This window comes from Micromys minutus (genome assembly GCF_963924665.1).
Source record: "Micromys minutus genome assembly, chromosome: 2".
Classification (NCBI taxonomy): domain Eukaryota; kingdom Metazoa; phylum Chordata; class Mammalia; order Rodentia; family Muridae; genus Micromys; species Micromys minutus.
The window spans coordinates 50,746,822-50,753,693 of record NC_137971.1 but is presented as its reverse complement, the minus strand read 5'-3'; positions in this window follow the sequence as shown (position 1 = coordinate 50,753,693).

Below are 6,872 nucleotides of genomic sequence, written 5' to 3'. Positions count from 1 at the left end.
ACAGGTCTGGGCCCGAACCTTGTGCAGCGGGTTGTGTCTGGCCAGTTTGCTCCGCGGCAAAGCCTGGAGTCCTTCTTGGAGTGGCGCCCGCAGCCTTGGAGACCCGGTAGGGTAGTCCTACCAATGGCTGACGGAAAGGTGCTGTGCGGCTGCTCCGCATCTTGTTTCTTGGCTTTCCCTTGACTAGCCGCCTCGAAAGCATCGCAGATGAGAAAAGACTGGCGGAGATGTGGGAAGTATACGTAGGCTCAGAAGTGTGGAGATAGCATCTCTTCTAATTTCCTTTGGGCCTCGTTCCTTTATACTAGCACATACGTTTTTCGGGGGATGGTGGAATCACTTTTGATTCTCCTAAACAAAGATTCTAGAAGATGAAGAGGACTGGAGTGGCCGTGTGGGCGTGTGTGTAAACTGCTTCCCGATGGGTATCATTTACGGTTTTTGTTTTTCTTTTTGTTTTTTTAAAACGTGAGTCCAGAGAGTGTGGCCTTTTCCCAGGACACAGAAAATCTCCTGAGAGCCTCCAAGACAGGGATCCGGTTGCCATGGCGCTGCTGCCTGGCATTCGTGCCTGAGTGAAGGCTGTCACAATGGGCACTTACACATCTACAGAACATCCCCATCATGCGCGCACGCACGCGCGCGCGCACACACAAACACACATTAGATTTCAGCAGAGAAACAGCAAAAATATCTGGAACTAAAAATTCTAATTTTAAGTGCCACCAACAGTAATTATCAGCCCAGAAACAGAATTCTGGATGATGTAGGAGGCTAGGGAACAGAAGAGAAACACACTGTTTACTTACAGTATATTTGTGTGTGTGCCCAGGGCTTGTCCAACACACCACCACTGTATCACCAGCTTTTATTTTGTTGAGATAAGGACTCACTTTGATGTCAGTCTGACCTGGAATTTGTGTAACCCTGGTTGCCCTAAATCTCTTCCTCCTCCCTCCGTTTCCCAGGTGCAAGGATTAAAGGTCTGAGCTAACACCACTTACAGCTTCTACAATATAAGCAATTAAGGACATTTCTCCAAATGAAGCAATTTCCTAGGCCTGGCTAGTTCCTACCTAGAGGCTGTTCTTTGCTTCTTGCCCAAAGCCTCTGGGTAGTCTTTTTTTTTTTTTTTTTGCAGTGGGCTGGCAACAGGAAGGGAGCTTCACTAAGACCTGAAAGGCAAGAAAAAAGAAAAGCCTAATTTTCCTCCCTCTGTGCCTCCTCCGTTCTTTCTAACTCCCTGTGAGTTGGTGAAGTGGTGGTGGCTCCAGGGTCTTTATGAGTCCTTGGTTTGGGTCACTTCCCCTGCTGGGTTTCCAGCTCTTCTGTGACCCTGTCACTCGGTCGCCCTGTGGTTCCTATTTCTTGTTTGATTCCTAAGCAATGGATAACCCTAGTATTGCACCAGATTTTTATTTAATTATATCCATTTGTTTTTGTATGGGTTGTGTACCAGAGCAACCGTCTGAAGGTTAGGAACAGTTTTTGGGGAGCTGGTTCTCTGTGGATCCTGAGGATTGCGCTCAGGTTTGTCCACTAGCCTTCTACCACATACTTAATAGACTAGTTCCTTGGCCATCACAAGTATAGTGACAATTTTGGAGTTTTGATTTCTTTGAAAAAAACCCACAAAAATATAAGAATACGTTTTTATTTTAATCACAAGTGTGGGACATGGGGCTGCTTTGGTTTGTCTACAGCAGCTGACTATGATTTGCCTCATGCTCTAACATGGGCAGGGTTTTGCCAGCTACAAAAGTTTGGTGTCTGCAATTCTGTGACATTTGGAATTCTGAGGATTTTTGAGAGGGTATATAAATGGAGGGTGGGATTGGTGGCGGTAGAGGTGGTGGAGGAGGTGGTGGAGGTAGTGGTGGAGGAGGTGGATAGTTGGGGAGTTGTTGGTTGGTTCATGGTCACTTTAAGTAGTCCCACACAAAGAAGAAACAAGAAATTAGATACCCTGGTGGCAAAGATCAAACTTGCCCCAAGGAACCTGACACCCCTAATTAGCAGGAAGTAGTCTAATGATAACATCACCCCCTTCCAAACCCCTGCTTTATTCAAGGGAAGCTTTCCTGTCTATCTTTTTCTCTCCCATGTTGTCCTTGCTCAGAGGGAAAGGCATTCTGGGACTCAAAAGTCCAGAGACCACACATCTATGAGGGGAGAAGGTATCACAGTGGAAGAGTATCCTGAGACAGGGAAGCCCAGGCACCACACAGCTCTGAGAGGAAGCCCCAGCAGAGGGAAGCATCCCCAGCTGAGCCTCAGTCCTGCCCCACTTCACTTCTCATTGCTTCTTGGCTTCTTCCAATGAGTCCCACCACACAGCAAATGCCATAACAAGAGATGTATTGGGAGGGTCAAGGGCATGTTATCCTCTTCCCTCCTCTCCTATTCCCCCTCCCCACTCTCCCTGCTTCTAAGACAATGCTCTCACTCCCCTGCCCCCCACTCCCACCTCAACAACCTGGCTTTCCCCTACACTAGGAAAATTAGCCTTCACAGGACCAAGAGTTTCTCCTTCTATTGATGCCAGACAATGCCATCCTCTGCTACATATGCAGCTGGAATCATGGGTCTCTCCGTGTGTACTCATTGGTTGGTGGTTTAGTCCCTAGGGGTGTCTGGTTGGTTGATATTGTTGTTCTTCCTATGGAGTTGCAAACCCCTTCAGCTCCTTCAGTCCTTCTTCTAACTCCTCCATTGGGGTCTCTGTGCTCAGTCTGATGGTTAGCTGCAAGCGTCCTCATATGTATCAGTTAGGCTCTAGCAGATCCTCTCAGGAGACATCCATAGGCTCCTGTCAGCAAGCACTTCTTGGCATCAGCAGTAGCGACTGGATTTGGTGACTGCATATGGGATGGATCCCCAGGTGGGGCAGTCTGGATGGCTTTTCCTTCAGTCCCTGCTCAACTCTCTGTCCCTGTATTTCCTCCCTTGAGTATTTTGTTCCCCCTTCTAAGAAGGACTGAAGCATCCACATTTTGGTCTTCCTTCTTCTTGAGCTTCATATGGTCTGTGAATTGCTTCTTGGGTATTCCGAGCTTTTGGGCTAATATCCACTTATCAGTGAGTGCGTACTATGTGTGTTTGTAGATTGTCCCAAAGCTGTTTGTACTTTAATGTTACTTCCCCAAGGAGGACTGCCTAGTCTCAAGACTCCAACTGAACCTTCCCATTTTAATTAGTAAAATAAAGGAAAGCCAGTGACTGGGCGGGGTAAGGGAGGGTGAAAAGAAGGGAGGTCTAAGAGGTCAGAGGATGATAGAGGTCAGAAGGCAGAGGACAGAGGAATTGAGAGGACAGAGGAGGAAGGTCATCGAAACATGGAGGTTCCCAAGGACCAGTTAGACCCAGGTGGGATTGATTGGCATTAAATAGCTATGAACATTAAGGGTTTTATAGGTCTAGTATCTCATATAGAAGGGCAGTTTGTATCTTTGTCTATTTGATGCAATCTTGTCGTGTAGGTTTGTGGATTGAGTTGAATAGATAAACCTGTATGAAAAACTATCAGGCTGTAGAGTTGTGTTTGTGTGGAATTTTGGGGTACCGAACTACCCAGGAACAGAGGCAGAGAACAGGCAGTATAAAACTGCCAAGGGAAGGGAGTTGCGCGGATGAGTTGGGCCATGGTGGTGGCTCAGACCAGGTGCTAGAGGAGCGTGTAGCTCTGAACTAAAACCGGGCTTAAGGAGTGAGACCTCAGGGCCGGTAAAGAGATGAACCCACTTTTTTTGTTTTTTAAATATTTACTGCAACATGTATTGCTATTTATTTATTTATTTATTTATTTATTTATTTATTTATTGTGACTGGGTTGCCTCTCAGGATATTTTCTAGATCCATCCATTTGCCTAAGAATTTCAAGCAGTCATTGTTTCTAATAGCTGAGTAGTACTCTATTGTGTAAATGTACCACACTTTCTGTATCCATTCCTCTGATGAAGGACATCTGAGTTCTTTCCAGCTTCTGGCTGTTATAAATAAGATTACTATGAACATAGTAGAGCATGTGTCCTTGTTATATGTTGGAGGTCTTTTGGGTATATGCCCAGGAGTGGTATACTAGGTCCTTAGGTAGTACTATGTCCAGTTTTCTGAGGAACCACCAGACTGATTTTCAGAGTTGCTGTGCCAGCTTGCAATCCCACCAACCATGGAGAAGTGTTCCTATTTCTCCACATCTTCGCCAGCATCTGCTCTCACCTGAGTTTTTGATCTTAGCCATTTTGACTGGTGTGAGATGGAACCTCGGGTTGTTTTGATTTGCATTTCCCTGATGATTAAAGATGTTAAACATTTCTTTAGGTGCTTTTCAGCCATTCACTATGCCCCAGTTGAGAATTGTTTGTTTAGCTCTGTACCCCATTTTTAATAGGATTATCTGGTTCTCTGGAGTCTAACTTCTTGAGTTCTTTGTATATATTAGATATTAGCCCTCTATTGGTTGTATGATTGGTAAAGATCTTTTCCTAATATGTTGGTTGCTGTTTTGTCCTAATGACAGTGTCTTTTGCCTTACAGAAGCTTTGCATTTTTATGAGGTCCCATTTGTCAATTCTTGATCTTAGAGCATAGGACATTGGTGTTTTTTCTGTTCAGGAAATTTTTCCCTGTGCCTATGTGTTCTAGGCTCTTCCCCCACTTTCTCTTTTACTAGTTTCAGTGTATCTGGTTTTATGTGGAGATCTTTGATCCACTTGGACTTGAGCTTTGTACAATGTGATAAGTATGGGTCAATTTGCATTCTTCTACATACTGACTGCCAGTTGAACCAGCACCATTTTTTAAAAATGCTGTCTTTTTTCTATTCAGTGGTTTTAGCTCCTTTGTCAAAGATCAAGGGACCATAGGTGTGTGGGATCATTTCTGGGTCTTCAATTCTATTCCATTGATCTACCTGCCTGCCTCTGTACCAATACCATACAATTTTTATCACCATTGCTCTGTATTACAGCTTGTGGTCAGGGATGGTGATTTCCCCAGAAGTTCTGTTATTGTTGAGATTAGTTTTCACTATCCTGGGTTTTTTTTTTGTTGTTTTTTTTTTTGTTTGTTTTTTTTTTTTTTTTGTTATTCCAAATAAATTTTCAAATTGCTCTTTCTAACTGTAGGGAGAATTGAGTTGGAATTTTGATGGGGATTGCATTGAATTTGTAGTTTTCTTTCAGCAAGATGGCCATTTTTACTATATTAATCTTGCCAGTCCATGAGCATGGGAGATCGTTCCATCTTCTGAGATCTTCTTTGATTTCTTTCTTCTGAGACTTGAAGTTCTTGTCATACAGATCTTTTACTTGCTTGGTTAGAGTCAGACCAAGGTATTTTATATTGTTTGTGACTATTGTGAAGAGTGTTGATACCTTAATTTCTTTCTCAGCCTATTTATCTTTTGAGGAAGACTATTGATTTGTTTGAGTTAATTTTATATCCAGCCACTTTGCTGAAGTTATTAGGTTTAGGAGTTCTCTGGTGGAATTTTTGGGGTCACTTAAGTATACTATCATATCCTCTTCAAAGAATGATATTTTGACTTTCTCCTTTCTAATTTGTTCCTCTTTGACCTCTTTTTGTTGTCTAATTGCTCTGGCTAGGACTTCAAGTACTATGTTGAATAGGTAGGGGGAGAGTGGGCAGCCTTGTCTAATACCTGATTTTAGTTAGATTGCATCAAGTTTCTCTCCATTTAGTTTGATGTTGGAGACTGGATTGCTTTATATTGCTTTTATTATGTTTAAGTATGGTCCTTAGATTTCTGATCTTTCCAAGACTTTTATCATGAAGGGGTGTTGAATTTTATCAAATGCTTTCTCAGCATCTAATGAGATGATCTTATGGGGGTTTTTATTTGAGTTTGTTCATACAGTGAATTATGTTGAAAGATTTCCATATATTGAACCATCCCTGTATTACTGGGATGAAGCCTACTTGATCATGGTGAATGATCATTTTGATGTATTCTTGGATCCAATTTTCTAGAATTTATTGAGTATTTTTGCATTGGTATTCATGAGCAAAATAGGTCTGAAGTTCTCTTTCTTTGTAGGGTCTTTGTGTGATTTAGGTATAAATGTAATTGTGGCTTCATAGAATGAACTGGGTAGTATTCCTGTTTCTATTTTTTGAAATAGTTTGAAGAATATTGGTGTTAAGTCTTCTATGAATGTCTGGTAGAATTCTGGACTAAATCCATCTGGTCCTTGTCTCTTTTTGGTTGGAAGACTTTTGATGACTGCATCTATTTCTTTAGAGGTTATGGGACTTTTTTTAGATGGTTTATCTGATCCTGATTTAACTTTGGTAGCTGGTATCTGTCTAGAAAATTGTCTATTTCATCCAGATTTCCCCAGTTTTGTTGAGTATAGGTTTTTGTAGTAGGATCTAATAATTTTTTTAAAAAATTTCCTCTGTTTCTGTTGTTATGTCTGTCTCCCTTTTCATTTCTGATTTTGTTAATTTGGATACTGTCTCTATGCCCTCAGGTTAGTCTGGCTAAGGGTTTATTTTTCTTATCTGTTGATGTTCTCAAAGAACCAGCTCCAGGTTTTGTTGATTCCTTGTACAGTTCTTTTTGTTTCTACTTGGTTGATTTGAGGCCTTAGTTTGATTATTTCCTACCCTCTATTCCTCTTGGGTATATTTTCTTCTTTTTTCTCTAGAGCTCTCAGGTGTGGTGTCAAGCTGTTACTATATGCTCTCTCCATTTTCTTTCTGGAGGCACTCAGAGCTATGAGTTTTCTTCTTTGCACTGCTTTTATTGTATCCCCTACATTTGGGTATGTTGTGCCTTCATTTTCATTAAGTTCTATAAAGTCTTTAATTTCTTTCTTTATTTCTTGACCAAGTTATCATTGAGTAGA